Raw genomic sequence first — 24,505 nt, forward strand, 5'->3', positions numbered from 1 at the left:
AGGCATTTCCTGTGCATTAGCGACATTAGCACAAGACCGACGTTCTTTGTTGTAGCTATCACCTTGTTTGAGTACAAAATGGAGGACCAAGGTATCTATAATGCCTTGTTTCTGAAGTTTTTGAAGACTCGTGTGGTGATCTAACAACTGCTCTCATTTTTCAAACAAATTAAATCCTTGATATTATATTTTTAGTGGTGGTTGTTTTGTTAGCATGCTAAGCTGTGCTGTCACACTAACACGCATGCTGTTTTGAACACTGCAATATTAATGTATGTACATTACCATAAATGTTTGAGGTCAGTAAGATTTATAAAGTATGACAGTAAAGACATTTATAGTTACAAAATATATTAATTTCAAAATATTAATGTAAATGCAGTTTTTTTGAACATTTGATTCATCAAAGAATCCTGCAAAAAAAATGTATCACAGATTCCACAAAAATATGAAGCAGTTTTCAACATTGTTTTCAGCATTGATAATAATAAGAAATGTTTCTTGAGCACCAAATCATCATATTAGAATGATTTCTGAAGGATCATGTGACACTAAAAACTGGAGTAATGATGCTGAAAATTCAGCTTTGCCATCACAAGAATAAATTACATTTAAAAAAATATATTACAATAAAAAACAGTGTTATTACATAGAATTTGTTTTTTTAGTTTTTACTGTATTTCTCATAAAATAAATGTAGCCTTGGTGAGCATAGACTTCTTTCTAAAACAAAATCTTGCAGACCCCACACTGTTAAATGTTACTGTATTTCAATTTTTATTTTATTATTTATTATTTATTTTATATTTATTATTTTAAGATCTGCCTTGAATCATTATAATGCAAATCTATAATCATCTATAAGCATAAACACCCAGAATTGGGCAACATAATGACTTGCATTTCCTTTGACACAACCTTACAGATTACCGGGATAAAATGAAACGGATAAGAAAGAATAACAGTGTACTCCAATATCTTGCCCAGCTAAAAAGATCTGCAGACAAATGAAAGTCTGCCAAGATGCCACGGCAGCAACCATGCAGAACAGACATAACAAGCTTCAATTATAGTTTAAGAGACTCATACACATTTAGCAGTTTGACTGATTAAGCGTGCCACTCTTTTTAGGCATGGAAAAGAATGGCCAAAAAAGGAAGCAAAAACTTATAATGTGCCCATGAGCCACTGTCTGTCCACAGCCAAGAGTGCAGATGGGTTGTTTTGTGTCATCAGTCTAGTATATTGAACAATAGTAATTTAAGTTCTCCTCTCAGAGCACTGGGAAAAATTCAGACAAAAGACTTTGAGCAGGAGGACACAACTCAAGGTTTCCTAGCAAAGCTGTGAGACGTCATGTAATTCCCAGATGAGCCTAATATTAAGCAGCTGCTCTGTCTCTTTACAGCTACTGACAGGAAGTCACAGATGCAAGAATGTATTAGCATAATTACATAAGTGTAGATTTACATAGATACACTAATACACAACAAGTAAGTCTTTATTTTTAATAGAATTGCAGTTATATTAGATATTTTTTAATCTACAACAGTCGATATTGTATATTTAATTGTACATGCTCATGTCCTCATTGTTCTCACTAGATTGGAAATCTGTTTAACAAAATACCTTACTGACCAGTTGAGAAAAGCCGAGGGCCCCGAGAATCGTCACCACCTTCCTCTCCTCTGCGGGATGGTTTTTGTGGGAAACTGCGTACACGTCACTCACCCATGCGTGTCTCGTCATATGAGAAAAGTTGCTCCGGCTACTTTGACGCATGTACGGTGTGGGAGTGCAACAGGTTGGTTGTCACAATGAGCAAGAAAGGTTGACATGGAGCAGCTAAATCTCAAACATTCGCAAAAAACAAAATGCCAAACGGAGGACAGTCTGCTGCCAAAAATTGAAGGCGACAATCTCAGAGCTCATAATAAAACAAGAATCAACATTGGCTTGGGTTTTCAGAAATGGCGAGAAGTGAGAGTTTTGTAATGAGCCGGCATTCTGAATCTGGAAGCGCTGGGCGTAAACATCGTAGCAGAAAGACAGAGGAGAGAAGATATTGTTGAATAAAGCCATTATTTTTGTTTTGTTTTTGCACACAAAAAGTATTCTTGTTGCTTCATAACATTACGGTTGAACCACTGTAGTCACGTGGACTATTTTAACAATGTTTTTACTACTTTTCTGGACCTTCAATGATAGTAATTATGTTGCTTTCTATATGGGAGATAAAAACCGCTCAGATTTCATCAAAAATATCTTAATTTGTATTCCGAAGATGATCGAAGGTCTTACGGGTGTGGAATGAATCAGGGTGAGTAATTAATGACATAAATTTAATTTTTGGATGAACTAACCCTTTAACAGATAAATTGCCATAGGCAGAGTTCATTGCAAAGCATTATTTATTTTGAAGGGTCATTTTGTTATGGTTGTTGTATGGTTGTTATTTTCAAGGAAGTACCGTGTCTATTAATGTGTATAGCTACAATATAACGTCTTGAACTAGTCAGCTTGAGATCCTTTCCATCTAAACTGGTTATATCTCTCAAGTCTAGTAATGAATGTTTTATGAGCAGTAGGATAATCATGTTCAACCACAGTCACACAGAGCCGAAGTACAAATAAAACAATGTTCCTCCACTAAGTACATGCAGTTTTGTTTTTTAACCACTTGAGGGCCAAAAGTTATAAAATGTACCTTTAAGTTTTCTTCAATTCATTAGTGTATCTGGTCATATAACGAGAATATCAGAAAAATGCACACAATATTCTTGATATATGAATGTGATGCATCTTTGTGCATGATACTCCAGTGCTATATGGGATCTTTGAACTCATCTAACCTTTGTGACAATTCAACAGTTCAGCATTTATGAGAAGCACACTTATAAACCGAAATATGCCATATTCTAGCTTGAGCCGCTCATAATGAGCTTATAGAAATCCCTGACACCCTTTGAGGCCAGCCAAGCACAACTAGGCCTAGAAATGGGGGGAAATATGGGGTGATTTCCTCCCAAAAATTCAATTCTCCACATTCCATGATGCTAGAATGATCAACGCAACCTTCTGCTTCAGTACAGCCATATTGGAGCCTATAAATGGTCATTGTTAATGGGTAAAGCACCTGTTTTTTAATTGTCTTTAAACTATGGATTTCAGATGAATGTTATGCTCATTTTATTCATGAGCATACAAAAACTCCCACAGCTGCATAGTGAAGTGAAGTGCTGGGGACACCATATCAATCATCGCATGCTTTATTTATAGGACGTTCCACAGAGTTACAGCATAAACAAATGCTGACGGCCTACAGCAGCTCTGCAGTATAAGCTACCACATCCTCTGATGAATTTCGTTTTCTTAACAAATCACACAGATGTTTGTTTAATATCTAATGCTGCACAAGTTGTTTTATTAGCGTTGTTTATTTGGCCCTGCAGATTATCTTGTTCTAGTTGAGAATCTGCTGCCAAGGGAGATGACTTGTGTTATGGGACAACAGACAGGAGAATGACTACCTGCCGACGGCAAGCCTGCATAATAGAGAATATTTCCTTTTACATCACTTCATGAGGTGAATACAAGGGTTAGTTAACATGTCCTACTTTATCACATCTATGTATATCAGCACTATATCAGGTGTGTTTGACACTATGAAAAGTCCCCTATCATGCCAGTGAGGTTGCACGCAATGGACCAAAGACAGACATTCATTACTAAAAATACAGCACTTCAAAGTAGGCTGATGCAATTATAGCAACATATTAACAACCTCAAAAAAAACAAAAAAAATCAGTAATTTAGTTGATGATTTAATAAACATTTCACAATTTTAAGTAAGGCCAAATTCTGTTTTGCGTTTAAACTATTAATTGATGTTTAATGATCAAAAAACATGTCTTATCAATTGAGGTCATCAACTTTAACAAATTGATAATTTTCACAATTAAGAAAATAGACAAACAAAACAAAAGTGCTGCATTTTTATATTTTTTATTAAAATATTTTTATAAATTAAAATGAAAAATATATTGACAGTAGTGTTCTGTAAAAACATTATTTAGCTAAATATATTACCTTAAATGCACTATTATTAAAATTTCTGATTAATAAACAACACAGTGGCAACTTTTCAGAAAAAAATCTAGCCAAAAAAGCATGCACATACAAAAAAAAATACACCATCCACTTTTAGCATAATATTTTCAATGTTAAAAAATTTGAGATCAGGGCTATACAATATTGGAAAAAACTGACCTTGCGATATTTATTTTTCTGCTATGTATATTGCAATATGAAATAAATTCACCAGATTACTTGAATAGCTCTATTTGGAAATAATAATTCTAGAATGATTGGGGTGATTTAAATGAAATAAACAGTGCTTTATATTTATCAGATATGTATTCAGGATAAATGAATAATCAGATATAAAATAATACTGCATAGTAAATTGAATATAATTAATCTGGGTTAAAGCTGTAAAAGTGATTTTCTATTTGTATGCTGTTGTTTGATAACATTCATGACAGAAAGAAGCAAGAATATTAGCCTGCTGTCACTTTAAGACCGAAGTGGACCCAATATGATACACATCCATTTACCTGTTTGCATTACCTAAGCTATAAGCAACTGTGTTTACAAAGATACTCACAGAGACGGACATCATGGCATAATTTTGCATGTACGCGTCCCAAGCACAAAAAGCGTGCAACGCAATATCGATGCTAAAATGACACATCTTGCAGCCTTATTAGAGATACACAAATTATGTGTACTATTCTGAATGTTTGAATTCATATGGTTCCATCATTCGGGCTAACCTAACAAAGGTGAGATTTTTTTGGAAAAGCCTTAAAAAGCATGAATGTCAGGTTGTTGGCGTATATATAGACCTGTCAGTCAAATATCAGACTAAAAAGACAGGTGTTCTTTGAATAAGAGTCGGACTCCCTATTAAAGCACAAACGGCAGGCACTTCTATGCTTCCCAACTAATTATTGCCTTGACCTGAGGTTCAGAGTCTCTTTTTAAAAGGCTATAATGGGTTTAGAGTGAAGTTCCTGTACATGATATGGACAGAGTGTTGGAAAGCCTTAAGAAGAGCAGTCTGAGCCAAATGCGATACAAAGCTTTTTATGTTATCTCAAGATCTTTAAAGCAGTTTTATGGTGAGGTTAAAGTAATGAGAACATAATCACTATTTATATGCCCAAAATCTTACAGAGACTAAGCTGGAGCTGATGTGACCTTGGAAATACGTACTCTACCAAGTGTTTTATTATTACTCTCAAGTGGAGAGATAATACACACAAAAGCAGCTGTTAAACTCCGTCTCACACTCCCAGAGTGTCACACACACCAGCGACCCACAACATGGCACGTCAGCCTGTCGCCCCTCGCGACAGCCTCCAAGATTTATAAGGATAAACGGTGCACTTACAAATGCTAGTCCTGATTGGTTTACAAAACGCATCTGTCTGAGCTCATAAACACACATACAAAAAATGGACTTCATCTCTGGAGTGTATTAGCAATGATCTCTGTGGACTTTTCCCCAAGCATCCTCCCATGGACCTCCACTTCCCCTCTGTCCCTTTTTCCCACGTCTCGAACGAATCGTGCTTGCTGCATGCTTGGGGAAAGCAAAAATAGCTGCTGATTTCTGGGGTATGGGAACAAGCAGCAGGACATTATTTATGCTGCAATGATTGTGATGACTTGCTCTGAGAAGAATGGGATATGTGATGGAGATCTCTCATTGGTTGAGTAGATCAAGCTCTAAAGATAGCCGGTATCCCGACGTGATGGAGCACTAGAGTGGCCCATTCCTTTTTTGGTGTACTAGAAACTGGCATGATGTTGGGTTCTGCTTCACAAGCCTCTCAGTGTGCCAAAGCAGCGGCATTTACCTTGTGACACATAAGTATGCGAGATAGAAAATAAAATAGATAAAAACAGAAACTTTTGTTAAGTTAAACATCTTTTAATCTCCAGAAATGGAATGTTGTGATGACAGAAAAAGTGGATGTCTCATATTCTCACAAGGCCAGAATTATCTAAACAGAAGATTGCTGAGAGGACTGGTCTGTCCGGAAGAAAACTTACAGAACCGTTCCTCTGAGTTATAAAACACATCTGAATCAGCCTACTTAAAACATTGAATCCTAGTGAGTACCAACAAATGCACCCTTCTACATATGGGTGTTTCTTTCTTTAAGCACTTTTATGTCCCAGGGTTTGATTTTTAACAAAACTCTTTTATTAAAACCAAGCTTTTATAATGCCTTCAATACTTACTTTTCAAATGCTTTTCTGTATAGATTTTACTGCTGCACCCATCTTAAAGGGTTAGTTCACCCAAAAATGAAAATTCTGTCATTTATTACTCACCCTCATGTCTTTCCACACCAATAAGACCTTTGTTCATCTTCTGAACACAAATTAAGATATTTTTGATGAAATCCGAGAGCTTTCCGACCTTCCTATTGACAGCAACGCCATAACCAATTTCAAGGTCCAGAAAAGTAGTAAAGACGTCATTAAAACCTAAACTACCCACAACATTCCCCTTAAATCAGAGGGAAATGATAAGTGAATAACACTATTGTTGAAGCACCTAACCCTGGTTGTAAGCCTAAACTTGACAAAAACTGTAAACTTGTCCCTCAAATCTGATTGGCTGATTGGAATTTTGGGTAACACTTTATTTTAAGGTGACTTATTACACGTTAGGCTACTACATGTACTTGCTATGTAATAACAATAAATTATATATAATTACAGGTAACTAACCCTAAACCAAACCCTAACCGTAACTCTATAGTAAGTACATGTAGTTAGTTAATACTTATTTGAGTAAGTACAATGTAACTATGTCACCTTAAAATAAAGTGTAACCGAATGTTGTTTCAGGATAAACAAAGATGTTGATCCTGTAACATGTTGTACTTGATGAAATAACATTCACCCAGTATTTAATATGTGAATAGTTTATCTTTTTTTTTTTTTAAATGACTGGTCCACCAACAACTTTGCCCCTAAAATTCAAAAGGTTCTTTCAAAAGTTAGTGCACTTGATCCCAAGGAGACAACAATGTCAGCAAGAGCTTAAAATGAAATATGTGGTGAGATGTGAAGAAAAAAAGTAAATATCACTTCTTTTATGTGTCATTTCCAGCTGTAATTTTCACATTGCAAAAAGTGTGACAATACTGATTGGGATTATGCAGAATACAGTAGATGCTAGCTATAATGCCATGCGTTTGTCAATACATTTTATTCCAAAAAAAAAAATTTGTTTCACTCACCATCATTTCCACCATATAATGATGACATAATGGTGGAAATGACACTGTGGTGGGAATTTTCATTACTTTTTAGAAAAAAAAGACATCCTGCTAATGGACACTTTAAATAAACTAGTGGGAGTGTGAAAAGTGTTTTAAGAAAGTTTATTTTCTAAAAGTCTACAGGGCCAAAACTGCCCATAGTTGAAGAAATGGCCAAAAGCTTTCAGAAACATTTTTGTATGTCCCTGTGTGATCTATTATACCCACATTTATTTAAACACAGAAACCTCAGTTTACTACTGGAGACTGGAGAGTCAAGTATTGGTGGCCTGCTGTAATGCAGCAATGCAATATTATAAGAATAACTATCAGCTCTTGCCAGGCCATCCTCAGTAGAAAAGCATAACGTCACATCGTTTGGCATTTTACAAGCTCTAAAAATGGAGATGATCAGAGGATTCATGACATCATTATCTGAATCAGACAGTGATTTCAAGTTTTTCCACATTTACATTAAAGTCTTCATGCCAAGGTAAAGCCCAAGCGATTCATTGATTCAAACAGTAGATTCCTGTTAGCTCAAGACCGTAAGCTGTTGTGTCTGCCTGAGGAGGAGACGGTCACACAGGCTGTAAAAGGCTTCTTAGATGTTTGTGATCAGCAGAGACTGGTGTTTCAGGAAACACCATAAATTATTAAGCTGCATAAATGAAGGATGAGAAGAATCTGCTTTTTCCTTGTCAACATCAGCTCCCTGAGGAACATCTATCCCTGTTCACTAGCTAATAGCTGAAGGGGTTCAAAGCCTGAGCCAGTGGCTGTTTACAACCTCCTTCACTTCATGGATGCAAATGGATCCCTTGCAAGTCTGTAAAAGGTCCCCACGGGCTACAGGAAGATGGAAGGAAGTCCACAATCAAAAACAGACTTGAATGTAGTGTTTGAAATGAAGATCAAGACGTTTTTATGTTAAAAAGTGCACATTGTGTTGACACACAGCATGTTTGCAGCGTATTTAATGTTGTGATGACAAGAAAATCTTTCTTAAAGCTACAGTAACAATTAAAACGATTGCCTATAAGCTACTTACTCCAGTACAGCCAAATTTACAGCACTGCCACGAAAAGACTATAAGACATTTCACCTGCTTTGATCTAACAAATTGGTTAACATGAGCGGGGGCGAGACCACACAATGACCAGAGCGTCATTTGCCCACCCAGAAAGACGACTGCCGAAATAATCGAACACTTTAGAGAATAAAAGAAACTGCATTTTGTTGAACAGAAAATGATCACAGCTCACATGCTATAGCATAATATCATCTTATGCTCGCCAAGGCTGCATTAATTTGATCAAAAATACAGTAAAAACAGCAATATTGTGAAATATTATAAGAATTTTAAATAACTCTTTTCTGTTTTAATATATTTAAACATGTAATTTCTTCCTGTGATCATTACTCAAATCTTCAGTGTCAGATGATCCTTCAGAAATCATTCTAATATGCTGATTTTTTGATCATTTCTTATTATTATTGATGTAGAAAAAAGTTATATATATTTTTATATTAATATAATATATAATATATTTTAAACTCACAGTGATTACAGGACCATCTAAGCCAGCTGTATATTTCAGAAAACAAGTTAATGGTTTTTGGTTTACAAAAAGGTGAAAAGGTGTCAGTGGATAAGGATTTGATATGTTCTGTCAAGAAGCATCAAGAGGGATTTGTGGTGGTATGTATCGCTAGGGAAAACTTACACTTATGGCAAAGATCCAAAACGAAGAACCAGGGACACAAGAATCTATTTGGGAGTGCAGGGAAACAGTGAGGGAAGTCTCTGAAGAATGTCTGGCATCTCTATCCATATGATGGCAGGGATAAGATGCCTATTATGGAGCACCCTCTGTCCCGCAAGCCAGACGCTCCACAATTCACGCTCTGTCATCAGCCACTAACCCCACAAGTGTCCGTTTCACTTGCAAGTGGGAAAGGAGGCACCATTCTACAGAAATTAGGCATGCCCAGATCAGGATATGTGCAGGATCCACAATGACAAAACTATTTCTCAGGTCATGAATCCTGAGCTGAGAACACGGAGGGGTCTGTATGACAGAGGTTACAAGGTTGGGAGCCTCATAAATTACTCTACTGTGCCTAAAGAGCCCATGAAATGACTTGATGAATGCCGTTTTCTATCCTGTGTTGATGTATTTACTATGAAACAGAAAGTTTTGGCATATATCAAAGGGCTGATCCCTTAAAAAAAAAAGATAATAGGCTTTGGTTAACGTGATTTGCTATCTGTTAACGTTAGTCAATGGCAGATATTGGGGAAAGGGACATTCTCATTTTATGAGCATTTCATTTGTCAAAAATCTTTGTAGTACAGGATTAATATTTAATATTTGGAGTACAGTCATTACTATTTTTGGTCCATTTTCTTGGAAGTTAAAAAACTTGAAATTTTAAATGTGTTTATAAGCAAAAATTCAACCAACTTTCTTTGAATCCACTTTTTTGGACTGTATTTTAGTCGCGATTTGATATATGTAGCTTTGAAGCTTTGCAAATCAAATCAGTGACGGCGCCAAAGTCACGTGATCTCAGCAGTTTAGCTGTTTGAAAGGAGATCAAATGGTTAAATGGCTAAACTTTATAATATTAAGGTAGAGCTACTGAACTAGCATGAACTGTTTTAAATATGTTTTTAGTACCTTTATGGAGCTTGAGAGAGGAAGTGTCATTGCTGTGAATGCAGGCCTCACTGAGCCATCGGATTTCAACAAAAATATCTTAATTTGCGTTCAGAAGATGAATGAAGGCCTTATGGGTGTAGAACAACATGAGGGTGAGTAATAAATGCTATTTTTTTTCATTTTTGGGTGAACTAACCCTTTAAGACTCTTTTGAATTTTATTATTTGATTACACAGAAGTCTATCAGATAAATATAGTGAGAGATGTGGAGATGGCAATGATTCAAAAACAGATAGCTGAGGAGGATTTCAGGCTCAAACACCTTCATAATGCTGCATAATAAAGAGCTTGGCCATGTGATCTGATTTTAGAAAACAGGCCCCTGTCTGTCTCTGAAAGCAGGCAAAATATAAGTCAAAAGCGTTGCTTGATATGCTGTGGTTTGCTGTTTTGATGAGAAATATTGCTGTTTATGATCACCCAGAGTCACATCTGTGATGACTATCAGGACCTCTGTGGCTTTCAGTCTATACCCATTAACATATCTACAGCCAGCTTTGATGTCAGAGCTGATCTGGCCATTAAAGCTTTTTAAATGTTTAAACATGTTCTCCTACCCTAGTTTAAGGTGAAATATAACTATAAGTAATGCATTCATCGGCTGATTTCCCAGAAGAGTGTAAACACTGTGGCTCTAAACCACTGCTCTGTTTGTTTGAGCGATCTGACAATGGTCAATGTAAGGTTCAACCAATGGTGTGCCTTGGTTCTTAGATTAAGAAACATGTACTATATATACTTACTATAGTAATAACAGTAAATTATGCATAATTACAGGTAACTAACCCTAAACCAAACTCTAACCTTAATGTAACTCTATAGTATACATGTAGTAAATTAATATTACTCAGTACTATGTAACCTTAAAATAAAGTGTAACCATAAAAATTGCTAAATTTAAAAAAATAATAAATAAATAAATAATAATAATAATAATAAAACAAATTGCGATACATACTGAATTGGCAGCTAGATATCAAATCGCGACTAAAAATATGGCCCAAAAAAGTGGATTCAAAGAAAAATTGCATAACAACAAAAAAAAAACAAGATAAAAGAATAGCATTGTTTAGAAAGGAAATTTTAAGGTACCATAGATGCGTTTCAGACACAAAGGCTATTCCACCTAGGTTTTTTAATTATACCTCCTCAGAGATCACATTTTAGCATTCTGCACATCCTTTGTGTAGATGAGAATCCAATCCCAAAACACACTGCAACAAGCGGACAAAGTGTTATAATTGTGGTTTATAAACTTTTTTCAATCTGAATGTACTGATAAAAAGGTTCATCCAAAATGGTAAAAATGGTTCATCCATCCATCTATCCATCCATTCATCTTTCAAACAGCTTGTCCTATGTAGGGTCTGGCTTAAAAAGGTTTGGTATAATTAAAATTATATGCTTGTTAGAGAATCTTACTAGCTTAGCAACAAGTCAATTATAAATCCATTGCAAGTATAGTCTCTCAAGCAGAGCGCTAGTTATGTGGTGCACAGTAGAGCATTTCAGTTTATTCACTTATTAGTTTCCTTAAGACAGCTCCCTAGATGTTGAAAGAAAGCTTTAGTTCCAGATTCATTGCCATGTGATTATTAGTAATTAAATATACAGTTGTGTGTGTTTCACATTTTAAGGGCTACTGAAAGACACTACCTCTATTCAGAGGACAATCACCCTCTGGCCATCCACAAGTCATAATTTCCATCCCAAACTCCTGCACAAGATGATCCAGAGCCCTATTTTAAGAACACATAATTGCTAAATAGTTTCAGAAGACCACAAAAATGAGGCCAATCACAATGCCAGTTTACTTAACTGCTGCCATGCAGCCTTCATATTGAGCATTAAACCAAGGCTGTTAAAATCTTACTCTAAGCTCGCAGTGATTCTCAGTTGCATGAGACAGCAAATTCAACAGAACATGATTTACAAACATTAAAATAGTTTAGGCTCAGGATTTGTATGCTGACAAACTGATGTTCTCCAAAACTGCACTGCGGTTCTGTTTAAAATCATTCGGCCGTGCCCTGAAAATATTTAGATTTCTAAAGTATACATTTTAAAATATTACTTGCCAACAAAATATTCTGAATGAACTCCAAACAAACTCGAGACTGATGTACAACTACAATGACGTATCATGCCCTGCAGCCTACTGCGCCACCCAAAGTGTCAAACCACCGTTCTAAGTGGCATGAAATATTTGATTTCATAACACATCTGCAAATAATATTGATGTAAAGGGATCCATTAATACAACTTAGATTCATTAAAATGACGAACCGCTGAAGATACATGAACTGTGACCTATTCATTGTGTAAAGTCCTGTCTCTCAACAGAACAGCTGTAAAGTAATTTTTCCCATATCACATAAGCATTCAGATACTTTTTATACTATATATATAATGTTGCTGCACATAAATGTACTTAAGCAGAAAGTTGTAGTTCAACATGATTTGTTCTAATTGAGTTAAAGTAGACAGGAGATGCAGAATGTTAGATGCAGTTAGACTGTGGCACATGGCCAGAGCTGAGCAGAGAGCAGTTCCTCTGAGGCCTCGACGCAGCCTCCAGACCTCCAGAACAAGAGCCGCATTCAGGCCTACTGCGTTCCCAGCGGGCAGGCCTGTGGGCCCAGCCGACTTTTGAAAATTGAAGAGTTCTGTCTTCAGACCACAATACTGTTTCCTCTAACCATTATGCATCTCATGTCCCCAAAGTAAAGCAAATGTTCTGGAGAACGAATTAGACTGGGCATCATTTTTGGACTGAATCTGGACAGGAAGTGATATTATTATTTTAGGAATAGTTTTTTCATCATTTGTTGACCCATGTCTTTCTGGAGATTGTCCAGTCTGCTCGTTTCCATACAATAAAAGAGAATGGTAACCACGGCTGTCCAGCAGGATTATTTTTAGTGAATAACTACTACTCACACAAATCTATTTTATAGTTTCAGAATACGTATGATGCTTTTTGTCTTTTTTGGAGCTCAATTTTTATTTTAATATTTGTTTGAATTTTCCCTTTAAGAAAGGGAAAATGAATATTCCCTTTAAGATAAAATTACATAAACTTTCCCATGATTTCAAATGTTCTCAGAAAATTATTTTCAAAGTGTTTGTTTTTAAGTAGACAATTAGCGTGTTCAGGTTCTGAAACGGAAGTCTTCCATCTGTCTTCAGTCATGTTATCAATAATGCAAAGTTAGAGTGTGTTGAACAAAAACTGAGACAATTTATTGTCTATATATATTCATTATTCATTCATCATGCACTAAGATGTTCAAATGATGAACAGGGATACAACATTTATCAAAGAAAAGCATAAAAGAATACATTTATATAAACTGTACTGTATACACTACCACTTTCATTTGTTTTACTGCATTTTGATCAAATAAATGCAGCTTTGGTGAGCATAATAGATTTCTGTCAAATTTAAGAATCTAAAAATTCAAAAAGTTAAAAAAGAATCTTACAACCACTAACTTTCAAATGCAATGCAATGCAAACCTTGCACAAAAACTGCAAAATTTCACAGACTTGTTGGCAATGAACTGTCTCAAAATGCAGCACCTTTATGTCAAAATCCAGGGTTAAAACTGTAGCTTGCTCTTCAGACCTCAAATGCAAACATATAGAGGTTTACCTTTAGACAAACTGCCCAGCAGGGCTCCATTCCCAGCCCACATGTAGCCTGTTCCATCAGGAAATATTTCAGTGCTGCCACAAAGTTACCACTAGACAGAAATTAATGCTATATGTTTCTATATCTAAAGCAACAGTTTTGGGTTTCTTTTGTTTTACAGTTACTACAGGCTACTTGTTCATATGTTTATAAAGTGTAGCTACTAAAAAGCGCTTAAGGTGATATTACAGTGAGATATTACAATGCTGCTATGAAGATGTGAGAAATAATAGTTCACTAATGGGTGATGTTTATTTTCTAATAATCCATAATGAAAACTATTGTCAATGAGTCTCATCTAAGCAGACAGTAATTATTATGGGACTAACCTTTGAAGTTATGTGATCCACCAGACCATATAAATAAGGCTTTATGCACTGTCTGACGATGTATTATGAGCTTGACCATTTATAGTAATTAACAACCGCATTCTCAAAAGTTGACTGTTTATCAAAAGCATCGTGAGCTAAGTTTATAGAGACCATTGGTAGTAATGGTTCTACGATCTACTTAGGCTTTCAATACTTTTGGGAAATGCAGCCCAGATAAGTTTGCCATGAGTATGTGCTGGTCATAAAAGGAAACCAATCTGAGAGTAATACAGGCTCTGTGTTTGAGCAATCAGGGTGAATCATATGGCTGTAACGCAGCAGGAGAGGTGGTGTTGTGGGGGTGGGGTGGACTCGCTGTCTGAAACCTGAACTTGAGCACGTTCTGTGATTGTTTGAATGCCAGGTGTGAGCAGCTGTTTGCTGGGACCCACATACAGAACAGTGAAAGCAGTATGGGAATGTGTCCACAGATCTGGTCAGCGCGGGTGACATTAAACAGCTTTAGCTACACTGCAAACAAATCTCTTAATCTTTTTTTTTTCTCGTTTTAGATATCTAAACATCCTTAAAAAGATCAAATTTACAAGATAAAACTTCATAGATATTAAGGCTTGTTTTAGAGAATATATCTTGAATGAAGTTTATTTTATCTGTAACGCTTTACAATAAGGTTCCATTAATTAACATTAGTTAATGTATTAATTAGGGATGCACTGATATGAAAATTTTGGCCGTTACAATAACTGATAATTCTTTATATTTGAAAGTTGATCTCTGATATATTGGCCGATAAATCTAAATGAAAATTTTTATATATTTTTGAGAGCCTAATTACAAAAACAAAAGTCTCACCATTAAAAGCCATTAAAATCCCAAGCACACAATTATAATGTTCTCATTATAGTTTTACTTAGCCTATATGAAAGACTTGCACTGTACATGTTGCACTTAACTGTATTTTTCTATCTTTTTGAAGTGATTTCATCATGGTTTCATCATGTCATATCATATCATATCATATATCATATCATATCATATCATATCATATCATCAAAAATAATCCATTGCTTATCGGCTTTAATATATCAGTAAAATTTTCTTATCGGGTCAATAACGATAACATAAAAAATGAACATATATCGGCTGATACCGATATTGTGGCTGATATATCGTGCATCCCTAGTATTAACTAAAATTTACAAATAATGTGCAATACAGGTTTATTAACGTTAGTTTATAACGATATAACTGTTAATTTTTACTTCATGTAAGCTCAAGTTTATTAAATAAACATTAATTAACATGCTACTTTTGATTTTTTATGTATTAGTGAATTATGAAATAACATAAACTAAGATTAATAAGTAATTTACAAGTATTTTTCATTGTTAGTTCATGTTAACTTATGGGAATTAAATATAATAAAAGAATACATTTCAACCAGACAGCTGACAATTCTTTCAAAACAGGCCGCCTGTGTGTTTAAAGGTATTGTAGAGGTAAATCTGCGGCACAAGACTTCTTCTTCCAATGTAACTTTCATTTGACATCCTGAATAACTGCTAATGATAATATTTAACTCTGGAAAACTCTCCAAGCACAGTTCATATGATGATATCCGACAACACATATGGCACCGACATTTACAACATAATCTGATTCCCTTGACCAAAATTTTAAAGTGCACCTTGCAGTTTTAATATAATTTTTCACAAAACAGTTTTAAACATAGCCCTAATTTACAACAGTAATAAAAAAAAAAATATTGAAATATTATAAATTGTACATAATGGAGGCATGGAACAATTAAATACACTTATTTGGAAATGACTAAGCTCCAAGAAATCAAACATTAATAAATCCAGCTGTAAAGGAATTGTGGAGCCTCTAATCTCACTGTTCACTTACAGAGTTCAATACCATCTACCATCATTAGGAAGGAGTTTAGTCACAATTATCTTGATCTGTTCTCTCTCTCACATACTTATTCTCAGTTCCTGTGGAAAAGCTGTTTTATGCTCTTTCTGGGAAATGAAAGTATTGCATGAAATGGTCAAGACATTTACAAGCTGACTTTTGAAATGCAGCACACATTTCTAAAAACTTTGAGACAGGAAAGCTATGGCAGAGTTTATAAAGTCAGCTCACTTGCATTCAGATAACCTGCTCTTGACAGTAAGTAGCAGCAAGTGACTCTTGAAACATTATGATGTAGCATATGCCATGCTGGACTCTTACTTTAACTTTAGCATTCTTTACAAACATAGCTGATTGCTTCTAAATGAAGGTAAATAAATATAATATTAAAAATCATGTGTTTGACTTCAATGCCATTAAAGGGATAGTTCACCCAAAAATGAAAATTCTGTCATCATTTACTGTCCCTCAAGTAGATCCAAACCTGTAAGAATTTCTTACTTCTTTTGAACACAAAAGAAGATATTTTGAAGAATATGGGTAACCAAACTGTTGATGTGCACCATTGACTTCCATAATATGGAGGGGAAAAAAATACTATGGAAGACAATGGGGCCCATCAACTGTTTGGTTACAGACATTCTTCAATAATTCTTCTTTTGTTTTCATCAGAAGAAAGAAATTGATACAGGTTTGGAACAACTAACTTGAGGGTGAGTAAATGATGACAGAATTTTCATTTTTGGGTGAATTATCACTTAAATGTCACCAAAAAAAAAAAAAAATGACAAAAAGGTTTCCAGAACACTATGCCTATCTGCCATTGGTTGGCCAAGAAGATCGGACAAAAGTTGTCTCAAACTCACAATATTGGTTGAGCTGTCTATGTTGGATTGGTCAAGATCAAACAAACAGAATAATGTTTGAGTAAGGCCACAGTGTTTACACCTTTAAAGGAAAGCATATTTTGTAAACTATGGTTTACCTATAGGATTCTACATATTTTAACTAAAATAAAAACATTGAAAAATGACAAAAACCCATTAATTTATTAAATGCATCTCCTCATAAAACTACAAAAAAAGGGAAACAAGCCTGTCAAATGCAATAATGACTTTTCCTGAAAACAGGCCAAGCCTTCAAACTTCAGTTTATATAGCAATAGTTTAACAAGAGTGCAGGGCTTTTTAAGATAGCAGAGATCTGGATTGTGTCAGTTTAATCTCAACAACACTGCATTACCCAGACACATATTTATACAACACTGATAGACACAGAATTTCATACGCAGGAGCAGGTTTCTTCTTCTGTTATAAGGACCAATATTTAGAGGATGGATATGGATATAACAGAAAAGTAATGCATATTCATGGATAATAAGTATACAGATTATTCCTGGAAACCGAGGCCATGCTAGGTCTGAGCAGAAACAGAGAGCAGTATGAAGGGGAAATGACTCTCAGTCCAGCACAGTGATTGAACGCTAATGGATGGTCAGCTGCTATCCATCACTCAAATAAACCGGGGCTTAGACCCATGCCTCTCATCAACAACAAATACTGTACCACACACTGAATGCAAGGCATGCAGTAATCGTCACTAATGCTTCAGCCTCTTGGAATGACTTTTTCTGATTGGTTCCTGTACAAGGTTTGACTGCATGCTCATTCTGAAAAGGGAAAGTGACTTTAAGCCAGGAATCTGAACACAAAAAGAGGGTACGGTCATATCTGACCGTTCCTTTAGCACAGTTTATTTTTCAACCTCACAGACTATGAAATAAATTAAATAAAACTTCCCTGAACAACCTTCTGTTTGGTATAAACATATTATGCTTTATGACGTAGCTACATAACGGTCCTTGGGAGTTGTAAATCACTGCACCAATAACAGAGATGCAAGATGGCGCATGTTTGTATTAAACAAAAGAGTGTGAGTCTGCAGAGTGATACGAGAGATATAAAAGTAGCGGCAGTTTTAACTTATGTGCTGTTCCACATATTTGATTTGTACAATTAAATACAAAGACCTTTACTGTTTTACTACATGCCTTTGTATGTAAACGTGCATCATCTCTGACGATAGAAAATGGCCTTTAACCCTTAATTAGATGGTGTCATGAAAGGCACTTTGTTTCTTTATGTGCTAAAATGTTGAGATCCAAGTGTTGTAAATCTTTCAATGACTCAGAAAGGAAGGCATTTCTTTAAAGCGTCATTGAAGTTTTGTTCACTTTGTGCACTCCACACAAGCCATTTTTCAAACCCCCAGAATCTGACACAGATCAAGACAGCTGCAAAACACCAGCAAACACACCTGTTACTGTAACTGTTTGTGTTAACACAAAGTAGTCACTAATTTCTTTTGATATGCGACTGTGGAGAAGGAAAACAATCTGGCTAAAAACAAATGCTGAATTTATTGTTGTCTAATAAACATCTCGAAATATATAGGCTATTTTATCTCATGCATTATCTTTAAAGGGTTAGTTCACCCAAAAATGAAAATGTGAGTTGAATTGACGCGCGAGTCTGAATACAACACACACACATCTTGGAGCTCTCGTGAACACTCGCACATGTGCGTTGAGTTGACGCGCGAGTCTGAATACAACATGTATGTGTCGTGATGCTCTCATGAACACTCGCGCATGTGCGTTGAGTTGACGCGCGAGTCTGAATACAACACACACGCATCTTGGAGCTCTCGTGAACACTCGCGCATGTGCGTTGAGTTGACGCGCGAGTCTGAATACAACACACACGCATCTTGGAGCTCTCGTGAACACTCGCGCATGTGCGTTGAGTTGACGCGCGAGTCTGAATACAACACACACGCATCTTGGAGCTCTCGTGAACACTCGCTCATGTGCGTTGAGTTGACGCGTGAGTCTGAATACAACACACACGCATCTTGGAGCTCTCGTGAACACTCGCTCATGTGCGTTGAGTTGACGCGCGAGTCTGAATACAACACACACGCATCTTGGAGCTCTCGTGAACACTCGCACATGTGCGTTGAGTTGACGCGCGAGTCTGAATACAACACACACGCATCTTGGAGCTCTCGTGAACACTCGCGCATGTGCGTTGAGTTGACGCGTGAGTCTGAATACAACACACACGCATCTTGGAGCTCTCGTGAACACTCGCACATGTGCGTTGAGTTGACGCGCGAGTCTGAACACAACATGTATGTGTCGTGATGCTCTCATGAACACTCGCACATGTGCGTTGAGTTGACGCGCGAGTCTGAATACAACACACACGCATCTTGGAGCTCTCGTGAACACTCGCGCATGTGCGTTGAGTTGACGCGCGAGTCTGAATACAACACACACGCATCTTGGAGCTCTCGTGAACACTCGCGCGTGTGCGTTGAGTTGACGCGCGAGTCTGAATACAACACACACGCATCTTGGAGCTCTCGTGAACACTCGCACATGTGCGTTGAGTTGACGCGCGAGTCTGAATACAACACACGCATCTTGGAGCTCTCGTGAACACTCGCACATGTGCGTTGAGTTGACGCGCGAGTCTGAATACAACACACACGCATCTTGGAGCTCTCGTGAACACTCGCGCATGTGCGTTGAGTTGGCGCGTGAGTCTGAATACAACACACACGCATCTTGGAGCTCTCGTGAACACTCGCACATGTGCGTTGAGTTGACGCGCGAGTCTGAATACAACACACACGCATCTTGGAGCTCTCGTGAACACTCGCACATGTGCGTTGAGTTGACGCGCGAGTCTGAACACAACATGTATGTGTCGTGATGCTCTCATGAACACTCGCACATGTGCGTTGAGTTGACGCGCGAGTCTGAATACAACACACACGCATCTTGGAGCTCTCGTGAACACTCGCGCGTGTGCGTTGAGTTGACGCGCGAGTCTGAATACAACACACACGCATCTTGGAGCTCTCGTGAACACTCGCGCGTGTGCGTTGAGTTGACGCGCGAGTCTGAATACAACACACACGCATCTTGGAGCTCTCGTGAACACTCGCACATGTGCGTTGAGTTGACGCGCGAGTCTGAATACAACACACACGCATCTTGGAGCTCTCGTGAACACTCGCGCATGTGCGTTGAGTTGACGCGCGAGTCTGAATACAACACACACGCATCTTGGAGCTCTCGTGAACACTCGCACATGTGCGTTGAGTTGACGCGCGAGTCTGAATACAACACACACGCATCTTGGAGCTCTCGTGAACACTCGCACATGTGCGTTGAGTTGACGCGCGAGTCTGAATACAACACACACGCATCTTGGAGCTCTCGTGAACACTCGCGCGTGTGCGTTGAGTTGACGCGCGAGTCTGAATACAACACACACGCATCTTGGAGCTCTCATGAACACTCGCACATGTGCGTTGAGTTGACGCGCGAGTCTGAATACAACACACATGCATCTTGGAGCTCTCATGAACACTCGCACATGTGCGTTGAGTTGACGCGCGAGTCTGAATACAACACACACGCATCTTGGAGCTCTCGTGAACACTCGCACATGTGCGTTGAGTTGACGCGCGAGTCTGAATACAACACACACGCATCTTGGAGCTCTCGTGAACACTCGCGCATGTGCGTTGAGTTGACGCGCGAGTCTGAATACAACACACACGCATCTTGGAGCTCTCGTGAACACTCGCACATGTGTGTTGAGTTGACGCGCGAGTCTGAATACAACACACACGCATCTTGGAGCTCTCATGAACACTCGCACATGTGCGTTGAGTTGACGCGCGAGTCTGAATACAACACACACGCATCTTGGAGCTCTCCTGAACACTCGCACATGTGCGTTGAGTTGACGAGCGAGTCTGAATACAACACGTATGTGTCGTGATGCTCTTGTGAACACTCGCGCATGTGCGTTGAGTTGACGCGTGAGTCTGAATACAACACGTATGTGTCGTGATGCTCTTGTGAACACTCGCGCATGTGCGTTGAGTTGACGCGCAAGTCTGAACACAACACGTATGTGTCGTGATGCTCTTGTGAACACTCGCGCATGTGCGTTGAGTTGACGCGTGAGTCTGAATACAACACACACGCATCTTGGAGCTCTCGTGAACACTCGCACATGTGCGTTGAGTTGACGCGCGAGTCTGAATACAACACACACGCATCTTGGAGCTCTCGTGAACACTCGCACATTTGCGTTGAGTTGACGCGTGAGTCTGAATACAACACACACGCATCTTGGAGCTCTCGTGAACACTCGCGCATGTGCGTTGAGTTGACGCGCGAGTCTGAACACAACATGTATGTGTCGTGATGCTCTCATGAACACTCGCACATGTGCGTTGAGTTGACGCGCGAGTCTGAATACAACACACACGCATCTTGGAGCTCTCGTGAACACTCGCACATGTGCGTTGAGTTGACGCGCGAGTCTGAATACAACACACACGCATCTTGGAGCTCTCGTGAACACTCGCACATGTGCGTTGAGTTGACGCGCGAGTCTGAATACAACACACACGCATCTTGGAGCTCTCGTGAACACTCGCGCATGTGCGTTGAGTTGACGCGTGAGTCTGAATACAACACACACGCATCTTGGAGCTCTCGTGAACACTCGCACATGTGCGTTGAGTTGACGCGCGAGTCTGAATACAACACACACGCATCTTGGAGCTCTCGTGAACACTCGCACATGTGCGTTGAGTTGACGCGCGAGTCTGAACACAACATGTATGTGTCGTGATGCTCTCATGAACACTCGCACATGTGCGTTGAGTTGACGCGCGAGTCTGAATACAACACACACGCATCTTGGAGCTCTCGTGAACACTCGCGCATGTGCGTTGAGTTGACGCGCGAGTCTGAATACAACACACACGCATCTTGGAGCTCTCGTGAACACTCGCGCGTGTGCGTTGAGTTGACGCGCGAGTCTGAATACAACACACACGCATCTTGGAGCTCTCGTGAACACTCGCACATGTACGTTGAGTTGACGCGCGAGTCTGAATACAACACACATGCATCTTGGAGCTCTCGTGAACACTCGCGCATGTGCGTTGAGTTGACGCGCGAGTCTGAATACAACACACACGCATCTTGGAGCTCTCGTGAACACTCGCACATGTGCGTTGAGTTGACGCGCGAGTCTGAATACAACACACACGCATCTTGGAGCTCTCATGAACACTCGCACATGTGCGTTGAGTTGACGCGCGAGTCTGAATACAACACACACGCATCTTGGAGCTCTCGTGAACACTCGCGCGTGTGCGTTGAGTTGACGCGCGAGTCTGAATACAACACACACGCATCTTGGAGCTCTCGTGAACACTCGCACATGTGCGTTGAGTTGACGCGCGAGTCTGAATACAACACACACGCATCTTGGAGCTCTCGTGAACACTCGCGCATGTGCGTTGAGTTGACGCGCGAGTCTGAATACAACACACACGCATCTTGGAGCTCTCGTGAACACTCGCACATGTGCGTTGAGTTGACGCGCGAGTCTGAATACAACACACACGCATCTTGGAGCTCTCGTGAACACTCGCACATGTGCGTTGAGTTGACGCGCGAGTCTGAATACAACACACACGCATCTTGGAGCTCTCGTGAACACTCGCACATGTGCGTTGAGTTGACGCGCGAGTCTGAATACAACACACACGCATCTTGGAGCTCTCCTGAACACTCGCACATGTGCGTTGAGTTGACGCGCGAGTCTGAATACAACACACACGCATCTTGGAGCTCTCGTGAACACTCGCGCATCTGCGTTGAGTTGATGCACGAGTCTGAATACAACACGTATGTGTCGTGATGCTCTTGTGAACACTCGCGCATGTGCGTTGAGTTGACGCGTGAGTCTGAATACAACACGTATGTGTCGTGATGCTCTTGTGAACACTCGCGCATGTGCGTTGAGTTGACGCGCAAGTCTGAACACAACACGTATGTGTCGTGATGCTCTTGTGAACACTCGCGCATGTGCGTTGAGTTGACGCGTGAGTCTGAATACAACACACACGCATCTTGGAGCTCTCGTGAACACTCGCACATGTGCGTTGAGTTGACGCGCGAGTCTGAATACAACACACACGCATCTTGGAGCTCTCGTGAACACTCGCACATGTGCGTTGAGTTGACGCGTGAGTCTGAATACAACACACACGCATCTTGGAGCTCTCGTGAACACTCGCGCATGTGCGTTGAGTTGACGCGCGAGTCTGAACACAACATGTATGTGTCGTGATGCTCTCATGAACACTCGCACATGTGCGTTGAGTTGACGCGCGAGTCTGAATACAACACACACGCATCTTGGAGCTCTCGTGAACACTCGCGCATGTGCGTTGAGTTGACGCGCGAGTCTGAATACAACACACACGCATCTTGGAGCTCTCATGAACACTCGCACATGTGCGTTGAGTTGACGCGCGAGTCTGAATACAACACACACGCATCTTGGAGCTCTCATGAACACTCGCACATGTGCGTTGAGTTGACGCGCGAGTCTGAATACAACACACACGCATCTTGGAGCTCTCGTGAACACTCGCGCATATGCGTTGAGTTGACGCGCGAGTCTGAATACAACACACACGCATCTTGGAGCTCTCCTGAACACTCGCACATGTGCGTTGAGTTGACGCGCGAGTCTGAATACAACACACACGCATCTTGGAGCTTTCGTGAACACTCGCACATGTGCGTTGAGTTGACGCGCGAGTCTGAATACAACACACACGCATCTTGGAGCTCTCATGAACACTCGCACATGTGCGTTGAGTTGACGCGCGAGTCTGAATACAACACACACGAATCTTGGAGCTCTCGTGAACACTCGCGCATGTGCGTTGAGTTGATGCACGAGTCTGAATACAAACGTATGTGTCGTGATGCTCTCATGAACACTCGCGCATGTGCGTTGAGTTGACGCGCGAGTCTGAACACAACACGTATGTGCCGTGATGCTCTTGTGAACACTTGCGCATGTGCGTTGAGTTGACGCACGAGTCTGAACACAACACGTATGCGTCGTGATGCTCTCGTGAACACTCGCGCATGTGCGTTGAGTTGATGCACGAGTCTGAATACAACACACGCATCTTTGAGCTCTCGTGAACACTCGCACATGTGCGTTGAGTTGACGCGCGAGTCTGAACACAACACGTATGTGTCGTGATGCTCTTGTGAACACTCGCACATGTGCGTTGAGTTGACGCGCGAGTCTGAACACAACACGTATGTGTCGTGATGCTCTTGTGAACACTCGCGCATGTGCGTTGAGTTGACGCGTGAGTCTGAATACAACACACACGCATCTTGGAGCTCTCGTGAACACTCGCACATGTGCGTTGAGTTGACGCGCGAGTCTGAACACAACACGTATGTGTCGTGATGCTCTTGTGAACACTCGCACATGTGCGTTGAGTTGACGCGCGAGTCTGAACACAACACGTATGTGTCGTGATGCTCTTGTGAACACTCGCACATGTGCGTTGAGTTGA

At 39.5% G+C, this 24,505-nt stretch overlaps 1 protein-coding gene across 2 annotated transcripts in view; it reads right to left on the reverse strand.

Moving 5' to 3' along the window:
• Positions 1-24,505, reverse strand: part of mcamb (melanoma cell adhesion molecule b) — a 41,965-nt gene that overhangs the window by 11,396 nt on the left and 6,064 nt on the right. The window lies entirely within an intron of this gene.

Source organism: Chanodichthys erythropterus, chromosome 17 (genome assembly GCF_024489055.1).
Source record: "Chanodichthys erythropterus isolate Z2021 chromosome 17, ASM2448905v1, whole genome shotgun sequence".
NCBI lineage: Eukaryota > Metazoa > Chordata > Actinopteri > Cypriniformes > Xenocyprididae > Chanodichthys > Chanodichthys erythropterus.